Source organism: Rhinolophus sinicus, chromosome 17 (genome assembly GCF_057876585.1).
Source record: "Rhinolophus sinicus isolate RSI-liver-muscle chromosome 17, RSI-T2T, whole genome shotgun sequence".
NCBI classification, from domain to species: domain Eukaryota; kingdom Metazoa; phylum Chordata; class Mammalia; order Chiroptera; family Rhinolophidae; genus Rhinolophus; species Rhinolophus sinicus.
Genome location: NC_142517.1, coordinates 101710116 through 101724697, shown reverse-complemented (window position 1 = coordinate 101724697; position 14582 = coordinate 101710116). Strand labels below are relative to the sequence as shown.

The 14582-nt window shown below is 45.6% G+C and overlaps 1 long non-coding RNA gene across 1 annotated transcript; it reads right to left on the bottom strand.

Annotated features, from left to right (window-relative positions):
• Positions 1-11664: 11664 nt before the first annotated feature.
• Positions 11665-13871, bottom strand: LOC148754835 (uncharacterized). Its single transcript, XR_016019556.1, has 3 exons — positions 13768-13871; positions 12988-13033; positions 11665-12075 (listed from the first exon to the last, which is right to left on the bottom strand). It is a non-coding gene; the product is annotated as an uncharacterized LOC148754835 (long non-coding RNA).
• Positions 13872-14582: the final 711 nt, after the last annotated feature.

Here is a 14582-nt window from a genome sequence, read left to right as displayed (position 1 = left end):
CAAAAGGAGTTATTCCATGATTAGTTTACAAAAGAATTAACTTCTGTCTTGCAGCAGACTCTCTCCTGACTTTGAAGACACAAGCTGCCATATTGGAAAAGTCCACATAACAGGGAACTGAGAGTCGCCTCCAACCAGGTCCATCCAACAGCCAGCAAGGAATGGAGTATCTTGGGATAATAGATTTCAAGGAACTACATCCTGCCAACAGCTATATAGTTGGGTTCTTCACCAGTTGAGCCTTTAGATGAAACTACATTCCCCACTGACACCATAATTGCAGCTTGTGAGAGACTCTGAAGCAGGGAACTCAAATATACGTTGCCTGGATTCCTGACCCACAAAAACTGTGAGATAATAAATATGTGTCTTTTAAGGCACTCATTTTGGGGCACCAGTTACATACCAAGAGATAACTAAAGCACCACAAAATGACTGTAACCTTGGTGTACGATGTAACATGGCTGGGAAGGCAGGCCCCAGAAAAGAGGACAAGCTCTCTGAAAACATCCCTGCAGATATCATCCTCGTTCTCAGTGATGATCCCACGTACTCTTATGCTGAGGTGGTGTCATCGTGCTCTACCAAGTCCTGACTGGTGTCCAGGAGGTGAGGCCTAGGTAAGTGTCAGGTGGAATGCATGGCCAGGATGGGGTCACCAGTAGTAATGTTGAGCTCATTCTCCACCTCCTCCTTTTGTTCTTCCTTCCTGACACATTTCTCCATTACACTTTCCTTACTCTCTGTCTCCTTTTCTCCCAAATTCTGAGTGGCTGTCTGGTGACCACTCCTACAAGGGATGGCCAGGTGATCTTTTGGTCTTGCAATACTGCTATCAAGCTGGGCACCCTGAAGAGATTTCCCTGAGGATCAGCTTCCCATTGTATGAGGTGCTCTCACAAGCAGGAAGAGCTCATTGCCTAGCTCAGAATGTGCCTTCCGGACATATTAACACTGCATGTGTCACACATTCTCCTCCTGGACTCACCCACTTCCTAGACCCTTCTCTCGCCAACCCAGTGTCCACAATCACAAAACGCATCCATACACACCCTAATCAATGGCTGCCCACCTGAGGGATACTCTGGAATTAGCAGCTTTTTCTAAATGAAAGTAAGCCACTGTTTTCAGGAAAATATTTATATCCCAGGTTCTTTCAGAGCTGCATGTTCTGTCCTGCCTCCTGCTCCATGAAGGGTAGAGGAGGGCGAAAGGGTGAACTGCTACCCCTTTTCATTAGAGTGCGGGAAGGAGAGGGGAACGGGATCTATCCAAACTTCCTGAGGGAGAGAGGAGCTCTGAGGAACACGTGATATATAGTTGTCACCAAAATGTCCAAGAAGAAGGGTTTTCCCTGCCACTAAGCTAAGGAGCCACACATTCTCCTTCCCCACTTCCTGTTCCAAAACTTTCTGGAGGCAACAAGGGGAAATTCTGGCTTTATTATGCCAGAGTACCCCATCCTGCCATACAACTTTATATAGTTGTGAAGAGGGAGGGAACAGATAAAATGAGACTTTGAGCCAGCTTCTGGTCTTGCAGGGTTTTTCTCAGTTAGAAATGGCCTGAAAGTTGGTAGTATATATATTTTGTAATTTTATGGAAAAATAAAGTGTTTCAAATATAGGACATCTGAGCAGGCTCAAATAAAGGACCCCAAGTTACAACTGAGAAAGCCAGGCTGTCTATGAGGGACCGACCATCTTTTAGAAACCAAAAGTGGAAATCTGTAAGAGCTGAATTAAACCCTTCCTTTCCCTAACCACGAGTCAAGGAATATTGGAAACCCACAACCCCAATATAGGTACACGGAGAACACGAGTCTCCATTAGGAGGAATGTTTATTGAGAAGGGTTCCACATTCTTGGTTGTGCTAAGATTGAAATTGGAAGATTGTTCTCATAGAAGATGGGTTCTCTTGAACAACTGCACGGCTGTCTTAACAAAGACTGAGTGACATTTTAGGAGAAATGGTTGCTCCCTGGAAGAGCTGGGGAAGCGTTTTCTGTTTGAACAGAGAAGTCTGGTCTCTGAACACGGTGTCTTCATCGGGGTTGAGCATGGCTAGAGAGACATGGAATACTTGATTCATGTAGGTGTGTCTTCACGGGGCACAGGGTCCCTGGATGGTGGGGAAGGGTGATGACTCAGGCATAATTTCTGCTCCTTGAAGGCCACAGCTTTCTGGGGACGTCTGATTCTGACTCTGTTCCTTACAACATCTGTGAGACAGCTCTGGACATCAGAGACAGCTTCTTGGATCCCGCACTGGACACTTTCCCCTTCCTCTAGCGGGCGTCAGAGAGCTTCATAGATGAAGGTATGTCCCACGTCAGGCTCTACCTGGGCAGGCAGGTCCTCCTTCTGCTGACTTACCTCTCAGGCTTCAAGTCCGTACCCATCCTCTAGGATCTTTCCAATGGCGGGCATGTGCTCATGAGCTTCAGGAAGCGCACAACTCACAATGAGAGCTGTACTTCCAGCTTGGTCTCGGTGGTGTGTGAAGATTGGGCTTTCTGCTGGGGACATTCCTGGCATGTGATTTTTCTCCTGGAATTGATCCACTGAAAAAATTGCCTCATCTTTTTTCTGAAGTAACTATCAGGAGGAAAATGTTCATTCTGTGACAAGACTTGGAAATGCTCTCCAATTCTCTGTCCTCAACATGATGGCTCTTCTTTCTGGCATTAGATATGACTCTTCCTTATCCTCCCTTCCACATTCTCCTGCTTTGGAGCCCAGAGGTCTCACTTGCTTTGCACCCGGTGGGACATGGTTATCCTGGCGGTTCCATAAGACATGCTTAGACACCCAGGGCTCCTGTCTCAGCTCTGTGACGACTCCACTGTCCTCCAGGTGGACCGGCGGCACCTGGGAAGCTCCAGCATCCCCGCTGGAATCGCTGTGGCACTGAGTCAGTGAGAACTGGAAAGGAAAGCTGTGTGAAGTAAGGTAAATGTCAGGTGCACAGCCAGGAACTGGCTTTGCTTTCCACTCTCCACTTTAAACTTTAACTCACCAAGGACCTGTTTTTCATGTCTGGAGAGTTTCTAATCTTGTAAAAATGATATTTTTGGTGAGGGACATTCAGTGGTCAAAATAGATTCTACTTCACTCATATTCGCATCTGTCATTTGTGAGTTTCCCAACTGCCTAGTGGTCAAGATGTTACAACATTGTGATTGAAGAGCAGGTATCTCCTTGACCATGACTATCTCCCTGGACGTGTTGGACATGCAAAAATGGCCTAAATTCTCCATTGTCCTTTGGCCCTGAATCATTTCTGCTCTGTCACGGACACTCACATTCTTATTCCTTGGCTCAGGTCCAGACCCAGCTTGCTTCGTGAGCACCTCTGGGCTGCATCTACTGTCTAGTACAGTCTCATTCCTACTCCCTTTGTCTGTGGTGCTGGGTGTGAGGGCCTGAAAAAGTCTGTGTGCCATGCTCAGTTACATGGACATCCTTTGCAAGTGTACAGTCCATAGCAGCATGGGATGGTTTCAGGGCCCCCGTCCTTCACTGCCCACAGATGAAGAAGCCCACAGAGGACAAACCAGCAAATTCAGAGGAATGAATTTGTTGTTCCTGCCTTGTTTCTATGTCAATGTTTAGAGTTTCCCTCAAAGGGCTTGGAAATCTCATCTTTGACTCTTCACCTGAAATATGAGTGGCAGAGGAGAGAATTACAAATTGGGGAAGAGGGCATGTTTTAGCTTCTCTCAACATGTAGAAGTTTATGGATTCCACAACCTTGAGGGATGATAAGTCAGGACACCAACTCTGACTTATATGGGCTTATTATATAAGTCATTATATGGGCTTCTAGCACTTGTCTGGTGTTGGGACCAGGAAGAGAAAGCTCTAGAATAGTAATATGGCAGTAGACACCACCTATCATTGTTCTTTTTAAATTTGTGATTTCTGTATTGCTCTGGAAACTCCCAGAAGGAGGCAATGTACTGTTCTCAGCCAGCCAAGAATGACATACACCTATACGGATCCCAGGCGTACCGATTTGCCAAAACTGCTTACTCAATTATAATCTAAGACTGGTTGTCTCTTGATTCTGGTCTCTGTCATTCATTGAGACATTCAATAATTCATTCCCCACTTGGTGTTTTAAGCAGGGGCCTTCTCTTTAGCATAAGATCTAATGAGCACAATTGTAATTATATTTAGCAATACCTTTCGGCTTTTTTGTATCACACTTTTGGTTACTCTGCCATGAAAAGATTTTTTGTGTTTTTTTCCTATTCCCTTTGTAACATTTCACCAAAATTTCTATTGGACCTGCATACCTTTTTGTAATTTGTGGATTGTGTATGTATTTGTTTCATCTCCCTGTGCCAGCTGGTCACTTACACTTAATAACCCCTGCAGCTTCATTATTTAGATGAGAAACTGCCGAAGTGAAGCCCTGGGTCATTTTCTCCCTTGCTTTGCCTGCGTTCCCTCTCTGAGTCTGATGACTCAGTCTTGGCCCCAGACACCCACTCCTTCCCCTCCCATATGAGGAAGGTTTTCCATAATGACAGCCCCTCCTTTGCCTTCTCCTCCAGCCTCCCCAGCTTCACCGTTGTCCCCTAAGTAGGAAGGTGCACCTCAAGGCCAGCCCCTCTCCATGCCGTCCTGGGACAGCCGGAGGTGTGTCTGTTCAGAACAATCCCTCCACATAGCTCTGCATCTCTGGTCTTTTTTCAGCCGAGTCTGGTCCTCACTGTCCCTAAGGTCCCTAAGTTCCCTAGGACTCACATCATTGAAAGTCTAAGTATGAGAAGCTCCACCAAGAAATTTCCAGGTGAGATTGGTGTAAAAATGGCACATTGAATACATTTTCCAAAAATGGCCTTGTTATGAAAAGGAAAGGCCAGAAACTGATCCAGTTTAAAGGAGATTAAAGAACCCAGGACCACTAAATGCAATATGCGATTCTAGACACACTCTTGTAATAGAGGTTTATATAAAAGTTACAATGGACATTACTCAATAAATTGCCAAAGGTAGTGTATGAATAGGAGATTAGTTAAAAGTTTATGCTAAACATTAAATTGACTAAAGGGAATAAGTGTCCTGCATACAGGACACTGTGCCTTGTCCTAAGAAATATACAAAAAATATTCCAAGAGAAAGTGCATGATGCATGAAACATATTCTCAAATATTTAGGAATGTATGCATATTTTTCATACATGTATGTGTGTGTTTATATACAGAGAGTCATGGGAGGAAGGGGAGAAGGCAAAAAGAGAGAGACAGCAGAGAGATGGCAAATGAGTCAAAATATTAGTAGAGAAACCTGGATAAATGGTTTATGGTTTTACCATCCATCCAAGTTTTCCACAAGTTTACTTATTGTTAAATGAATACATTTTATAAATATACCATTCACTTTTTTTTTTTTTAATTTTACCTGATCTTTGAGATTTCTGCCTTTGAAATTCACAGCTTCTCTCACCACCACACAGACCCCAGAAGTATGCAATGCAACTTGAAAACAGTTGTCTCGGCTTCTGACCCAGCACTTAGGACCTCTGCACACTGAAGCATTCTGACATTGCCACAGGAGTTTACAAAACGCTGGAGAGCAGTCCTTACCTCCAAATTTTTTTTTTAATTATGTACAATATAAAAGAAACCCTAAATCGAAGATGTATATAGCATGGGACCCCTGATTTCTTTCTTACCTGGTGCAAGAAGGTTGTCCATCTTCTGGGGTTCTGCGGTGTGAATTGCTTTGTCAGCACTTCCTCCGCTCTGCGGGTCACTTACCACTCCTCCAGGGATTTCCATCTTTCCAAAACATGTTGATGGCTTTTGTCCTCACCCTTTCTTATCATTCTCTTTTTAAAAGGCACTTACTCTTTTTAAATCCTTTACTTGTTTTAACAGCTTGGTTGAAATTATACTACACACACCACACAATTCACCCATCTAAAGTGCATAATTCCATGTATGTTTTACATTCACAGACATCGGAATCATCACAATCCATGTTAAAATATTCATGGCTTCAAAAAGAAACCTCATGACCCTTAGCTACCATCCACCTCTTCCCTCCTCTCCCCAGGCCTGAGCAATTACTAACCTACTTTCTGTCTGTAGATTTCCTTATGTGGACATTTCACATGAATGGGATCATGCGTGCTCACGTGTGACTGGCTTCATTCCGTCAGCATAATGTTTTCAAGTTTCATCCATTGTGTAGCATGTACTAGTACTTTTTTATTGCCAAAACATGTTACATCGTGTGGATATACCATATTTATCTACCCGTTCATGAGTTGATGCACATTTGGGCTATTTCCACCATTTGACTCTAGGAATAGCACTGCTAAGAATATCAGTTTATAAGTTTTATGTGGACATCTTTTCATTTCTCTTGAATATACACTTAGAAGTGCAATTGCTGGATCATATAACAAGTCTATGTTGAACATTGTGAGGAAGCACCAGATGTTTTTGCCAATTGGCTGCACCGTTTGTCATTCCACCAGCAGTGTCTGAGCGTTCCACTGTCTCAGTGACGCTTATTATTGCACTTTTTGATTCTAGCCATTTGTGTGTGTGTGTGCGTGTAGTGCTATCTCATAGTGGTTTTGATTTGTGTTTCCCTCTTGGTTAATGGTTTTGAGCATCTTCTCATTGAATCTTTCACTTTTCCTGAGATTTTGGGAAGCATTGTGTTTAACTCGAAATACAATGGCTCATTTTAATGTGTGACATGAAAATATTTTCTTCTAAATATTTGGAAACACATATAGAAATAGCAAGTCCTATCAACTTGTATAGATTTCTTCTTCTATACTTTTCCATGTTAGTGTAGTTACTGTGTGATTAGCGGACAGCAATATTGTGCACTGGGTTTGCCCCATAAGACTACTTACTGGGGGGCCTTGAGGGGAAATTCACTCAAATGACTCTCTGGGATTGAGTAAAAGGCAGAACAGGACCAATTGCCAAAGCATCTAGGAGCTCCATGCTTTTTTGTCACCAGTGCTGTTTACACCTGTGGTGTACAAGTGTGTTCCACAGGTGGGAAATATCAAAGAAATGTGAGAACTTTGACATGGGCACTGAGCATATGATTGAGTGAATGGTATGATGCTTTGATGGGCTTTCTCACTTTACATTTGTGTAAAAAATGGGATGTATCACCCATGCATATGATAGTTGGGATAATTGGGAAGGTACATGGGATGACATATTGATCTATCTGTTCTTGTGCATGTTTAAACATTTCTGTAATGACAAGATTTTAAAAACAAAAGATGTTGGGTGGAAGTACATGAATCTATCAAGACTAGAGTTTCTCTATTTCTCAGGAAGGTGATTTCAGGAAGGGTTTTTTTGTTGTTGTTTCTTTGTTTCTTGTTTGGTTTGTGTTTTTTGTGTGTGAGGAAGGAATTCTCTTTCCATATAAAAGGAAGGAAAAAGGAAAGGAAGAAAGTGAAAGAGTTTGTTTGTTTATTTGTTTGTTTTAAGTGTTTTGATGAAAATTTAAGACCTTATGGCTTTAGCTCCTCTGTGAACAGTGGTCCAGCACATCTGTTGAGCAAATGGGGATGGGCTCAGTTTGAGGAAAGTGAATGAGATTTGAAATAGGTTTGAGAAGCAATGGAGAGAGAATGGACTCAGGAAACTGTGTCCTAAGCTCCGTTTGTCTTGTTCACATGTTAGTGGGCTTAAGACAATTATTTGTGGAATGAATAATTTCCAGATAGTAACTGAGTTAAATCGATCTGGCTATGAGTTGAGTTGACTTGAATGTGGGATTTAATGCAGTAGTGATCAGTTACTTTTAGGAAGGTATTTCTGGAAAAACAAAGTTAAAATTTTCCCACCTGGGAGAATTAAGTGGGATTTGAAGGGGCCCATTTTTAGTGGTGCTCTTTAAATATTGGTTACCCGAGAAGACTATCCAGTGCCTGCGACAGGGAGGAAAATAAGAGCTGGGATTGACTGGAATTGACAGGTAGTAAGTGGGAAAATGAATGGAGTTGAGTTTAAAAAATAACAAGGGACATATAAACTGGAAGGATAGGGGGATGAGGCCAAAGCGGGAATGTATTCTGTACTATTCCAGATGGCAGAGGTGTGCCTGGTAATGAGCTCTATTGTGTGGAAGCAACTGCACTGGAATGAAGGTAAAGGACCCTAAGAGGGGATGATGTAAGGTCTGGGAGGCTGAGTTATTGCTGCTCCACCCACATGGATGTCAGAGCCTCCACTGACTTTCACCCCTTCAAGGTCCTGCCATGGGCCCCAACCCACCTTGGCCTTCCCAGGGCCTCCACAAAATCTGCAATTTTTTCTCTCTCCCCAAACTTCAGATACTGTATGGTCAACGGCATAACTTGGGACATGAAGTTTCATGTGTGGTAGTGAGAGAAGCATGTGGAGGACAGCAGTTTTGTTTGCTTTCGTCCTTAGAGGATGCACATATCTTGCTGGAAAAATGACCTTTGAGTGCTCTCTGGGACACTCAGGCCATTTTTGTGTCCCAGTCTATACACTGGAACTGCCTTCCCTTCAAACCCTGTTGTAAGGGTGTGTACGTGTGCAGTCTTGGCTAATGAAAGCATTCCATGGAGGTCCATGGCCAGCCCCCAAATATCTGTAACCCTGGATCTCACCTCTTTTTCATGAGCTACAGGTGTTCTGGGGAAAATTGATGAGGGCTCCACCAGGGCCATGAGGATCAAAGGGGACACGTCCACCCTGAGAGCCGAACGGCACTCGCTGAGGGCAAGATCTTGTATATTTCCCTGAAGCATGGATGGAGGGAAGTCACCATAATCACCTTCCCCAAACACAGGGACGCCAAGCCTGACGACATCCCCACAAATAATGTTTTCCCTCTCAAACAAGACCCCCCTGCCATTTGGTCTAAGGCATCGGCATGCTGTGTGGTGCTCTGAGCAGCCTCAAGCCGGGGAGCTTGGAGCAGACTGAGGAAGCGGGGAGCCAGGCAGGGTCACAGTGCAGGGATGATGGGGCATAAACCTTTGTTCCACCGCAAGGTCACTCTTTCCCCTCTCTCTTTCTTCTTATTCTCCCACTCACTCGAGGGCAGCTTTTCCTTACTTTCAGCTTTATTTTACCCTGGAAGCTAGGTGGCTCCCTGGTCAACATTCCTACCACTGAGAGTTAAGTGATGCTATTGTTTGCAAAAAGAAAAAAAGAAAGAAAAAAAAAATGTCATCAATCTAACAGCCCAGAGAAATACCAAAGACAGAAACCACATTGCCAAGGTGACTTTCCAGGAGGGAATCTTCAGTGTCAAATTTAAAGGATGCTTCCCCAACACATTAACACGAGCCACGAGACAGACTTGTAAGTAGCATCGATGCTGTTCCTGGACCCGACCCCAACCAGCCCAGGAACCACTGGACAACGTCCGCCCCAAACACACCCACTGAGGATTCACCCTCCATGGGATCCTCACCACTGACTCTCCATAACAATGAAGCCACTGTTTCTTCTTCACTGATACTTTCTGAAAATGTACCTGTCCCTGATCTTCCTCAGATGTAGAAGGCCTGTCTTCCCCACCGCCCTAAAGGATTTAAAGCATTCCAGGAGGGGGAAGGTGTGGGCTGCTATCCATGGTCACTAAGACTAAGCTAAGAGGCAGGAGACACAGCCCATCTCCTCACACTGCACCAGGGACGAAAGGGGCTTATGGGGACTTGCTATCTATTTCTCAGCTAGAGCTGCAGGGGACTGGTCACCTTTCAGAAGCCAAAGGAAGCAAACGATAAGGGCTGAACTAACTCCTTCCTTTCCCTAAGCACAAGCCCTGAGTGACCCAAAACACATGTCCTCCACACAGCACACAACAAAAACATCAGTTATTACAGAGACATTTATTAGGGAAAATCAACATTCATCCCAAGGGAGGAATTACTTGGGGGTGGGAAAATGTTTTCCCTGGAAATTCAGGAACTGGTTTGGTGTGAAAATGATAGACATATCTCCGAAAGCTGTGCCTTCAGTAGTAGTGAGACAGAAGCCGGAGGCTCCAGGCCAGCTTGACGCCTGCAGGTGGGGTTTGGATGGGCCGCGGTCTCCCTGTGAGGCCTGGATTGGGGGTGCTTCTGATGGAATAGCCGCTGCATAAATGCTGCAAATGTCTGGGGTTCTCTGATCTTCTCTCGTTTTTGTGGAATAATTGGACAAGTCTGGCCCAAATAGAGAGCTTCTTCCTGGCATGAATTCTTATTTGCCACTTTACAGCAGGGATCCCTGGAGTTGAGAGGAGGCCCCTGGGGGGACCCTGCCTGGGCCCCTACTTCTGCCTCCTGCTGAGTTTTCCCAAATTTCGCTGGGGAGGGAAGGGGCTCTTGGGGGCAGGGGATGTCTGCTGCATGCCGGCGCTCCAGCTTCTCCCGTAGGTACCTCCCAATGCCTCTCCTGACTTTCTTATCGCTGGTCGTCCCAGGCAAGGTATCTCTGCCTTCATCTGGGCCTCTGCTCTGTGCACATGATATGGGGCTGCCCATTTCCTCGGGATTTTCTTGCTTTTTGCCTTCTCTGTCAGGATGAAGACAAGGAAACAAGCATCTCATTTGCTTCTTGAATGGTCTTTCAGGAGCAGACTGCCCCTTCTGTGACGTGGTCTGGGAAGACTTGCTCCCAAGCACCTCCTCTAATGCCATGTCCTGAGTAGGAACATTCTTCCATTGAGTTTGGGACGTTCCCAACTCTGGATCGCCTCCAGCAAGCCCTTCTGATGTGGGACCTTGAGGACTCAGTCTCTTATGAGCTTGTGGGAGAATCTTCTTCCTATACCACCTGAAGACCCGCCTAGGACCCCGAGGTTCCTGCTGCTGCTCCATCCTGACTCCTTGATCCTCCACATGGACAGGCAGCCCCTGGGAATCTTCTACATCCACACTGGAGACACCCTGAACATGGTCAGGGGAGCTTCATCTGTCAAGCTGTCTGACGGACTCACCCTGGGACCATCTAGTTCTTCCTCAGAGCCATACATGAGATCTTCATCTGAAAAGCTGGCTGAGTCACCCAGATTATCTTCGGGGCCATTCTCTAGGCTGTTTCTCTTATCCTTCCCCATATCTTCCTCTAACTTATGCACTTCTGAGACCCTCTCACAAACGCTGGGTTGGCTCAATCCTACATTTAGGGTTTCCCTGCTCTGTCCTTTACCTACAGAGATGCATGACAATCCACAATTGCTCTCTGGCTCAGATATCTCTGAAGAATCGCTCAGAGGCCTCATGAGTGCCCAAGACTCATGGATTCTGTGGGGCAGGCCCCACTGGTGTTGGATGAGATCCTTTCTATGGTGATGTTCTACATTTTTGGAACGCTCATTACTCAGAGGAAATGCTCCAGGAAGGATAGAGGTTGAAACCTGGGCTTGGGAGGGCCGGTGGTAAGCAGAGTTGGGATAGGAAGAACAAAAGTCTTCCTGAGAACTTTGGACCACGGAGGGTAAACCCCATAAACATTCAAGTTGGTGACGCAACAGGCTCCATCCCTGGTGTTGCATTATAAATGAGGTGGAATCATCTTATTTGCTGTGGAGCTGATGGAAGTACACTCCGCAGATACCAATATGGGTTATAGAAAGGTGGTGTTCAGAGTTAGAGGGGCATCTGGTTGGAGAAGAAGATCAGCTCTTGGAGTGCCATGTGGTGGGGCGACAAGGGGTTGGGGTGGGGAATGGGACACTGGGAATGCGGATTCCAAGGAGCAAAAGGCTCTGGTGGAAAAGAGTGACCCAGTGTTGAAGGTGAAGGAAAGTCAGACAAGGGGGTCATTGGATTAGGAGAGAGATTTGGGGGTGACGGTGGGAAAAGGCTCAGGCAGAAGGGCTGGTATTGATTTTCCTGGCAGGACTCCTGAGAAGGAGGTGGTCAAAGGGAACAATGACTCAATCACATCATCCATGGAAGCCAAAGTGGACACTGAGGCAGTAACATCTTCCCGGGCTTCTGGAAACAGTAGACAATTGACCACAATGGTTGCATCATTGCTAACCTGACAGAAGGGGTCTGCACGTAACCGGTGACGAAATTAGGTGGTATCATGATTCCGGTACAGGGGGCTGCAAAAGACAGGAGGTACAGAGCTACAGCCAGGACCAAAACAGTGAGGAGGCCCTAATGGCCCTGTCGGGGTAGGGGCACCTGAAAGAAGCCTGCTGCCCTTCACATGGCTCCACATCCCTGACTTCACAATACACCCAATAGCGCTCACCCTGGGCCTTCATGCCTATTCCTGTTCCTATGGCTACTCCATCCCAAGACTATGGAAGGCTGCACTGAGTCCCTGGAATTGCACAGAACATGCTAAAGAGGGATCACCGAAGGGGAGGGAAGACTAGTCACCACTTGTGGATTGAAATCAGCTGTGTTTTCTCCTCTTCTGCCCTCCAGTAATGTCTCCAACCTGGGAAACCAGGCGAGTGAGTTATGTGGGTTGAAGGTAGAAGCACAGGTAGTATACAGGAGTCCCTCTATGGGAAACCATTGTGATACTAGAGTGTGACGCCCCAAGAATCAGTCCATGAAGTGAAGTGGTCCCTGACAATACAAACAAGGTTCCCATGTGTCTGTTATTTCATTTGTAAATTACTTTCACAAGCATTATCTCATTCGATGCGCAAAACCAGTCTGGGAAGCATGGAGGTCAGTAGTTACATCAGAGAGGAATCTCATCACCAAAGAGGTCAAAGTACTTAAAGCCCAGAGACAGAAGTTCTGAGTCTCCACATCTATTAGGCAATGTCCCCTGCTCAGGTCCATCACTGCTCATGCCCAGGGAGGGCAGAGCAGGGGACCAGAGAAGTGACTCAGGGTCTCACTGCCTTCCCAGGAGCCTCTCCTCTGACAACTCTGTTTTCAGACAGGGATTGTATCTAGCAACTAATGGCCTCAGAGGTCATGGACTAGGGACCTCATGGAAGGACAGAAAGGGACACCCTTGGAGAGCACAGGTGAAAAAGGCAGAACCTTACCTTTCCGTGTCCCACCTTTCCTTCTTCTCTTGGCTCTGCCCCGGTGCTGAGAAGAAGAGAATCATTTCTGTCACTTCTCTCCATAGGAAACATAGATATTCATGATCCCAAAATGACATGACATTATTTTAATTACTAGAACTTTGTGTTCCTTCCTTTCATCCATTTTTATGGGTTCAAAATGTTTTCAATTTTTCCTTCGTTGAAAAACTCAAGGAAGGTTTTGTCCATGAGGTCCACACTTAGTATTCTCAGTCAGAAGTCCTCTGCTCAAGGAGGGCAGAGAATCTGAGGCCAACAGTCACATCGCTGCTGCCTCAGATAGGACCCTGTAACCTGGGCAGAGCTCAGGCTCCAGCCTCTGCTCAGAGGCTCTCAGAGGCTCAGCGCTGCCCTCCTGATCAGCCCAACACAGAGGAAGGCTCTGTGGAGTGATGCCTGACATGGGAATATCACTCCTGATGAAGTGCTGGGGAACGCGCTTCTCCTGCAGAGATCCCAAACTCTCTGAATAACCCAAGCCAAGGTCAAGAGATCAATGTTTGGGGTTTGATCCTGGAATCAGTCCTCTACCATATGCACTTGGTCTGTGAGCTACCAAGGAAACAGGCCCAGCTGAACCTAAGCCCAGTCCTGCCTATTTCCCTAGAAGGATTTCTATTCTCTCAGACTCCCCACCTCAGATGTTACTCTCAGCCAGCCCTGCTCATTTTCAAAGGCGGGAGTAGAAATGGGCAAAACACTAAACAAAATCTGTTGGGCCTCCTCGGGGTTCCTTACCTTTGGGATGTTTTTGGTTTCCTGGATGGGTGGTAAAGGTGGAATCTCCACCAGGTAGCACAGGAACAGAAGGAGGGAATAAATAACATAAAGGCAAGTAAAGAGAACCTGTAATGAGACACAAATTTCAAGAAGGCTATTCAGAAATGCAAACACTTTCCATTGTAGGAAATCCATTATCTGAATCGCCAAGCTGCCTGAGGCAACTGAGCTGTGACAGTGCAGACTCTTGACTTTATTGCCAGACCTGCCTCCCAGACCATTGAAGAATCACAAAGGGTGTGACACAACCCCTCCCCCACCCACCAGACCAGCAGATCCCTCCACCCCTGTTGGGCCTCTAGGTCCCTCTGCCTTCGGCTGCCATCCTATTTTCCAATCCATCTTTCATCATATATTTACCTTACGGAAAGGTTCTCGTTGTTTCACCTGTAACCCAGATATGACCTGGGTCCCCCTTTACCGTGTGGAGACCTTGACTTGGGGCTGACCATGTCCACTACCGTGGAAGTCTGAAATACTGCCTGGAATGTTTGCTTGTACCCAGACATTTACACTCAGGGTCATGTATGTCCTCAAATCCATCTTTCCTATAGAATGTTTTGCCTTATATGAATCCAGATATACAAGTTCAAGTTTATTTATCCTTAGTTCTCTGAAAGTTGAATAGAAAATTTCAGTATACTTCAGTTAGCATTTACAATCAGAGAGGCTGACTCAAATAATTAGAATGAATAATTCATTATTCAACATTCACAAAACTGAACTCAGTACAAAATAAATGTAAAGAATTAAACCTTCCAATGATCTTGGGG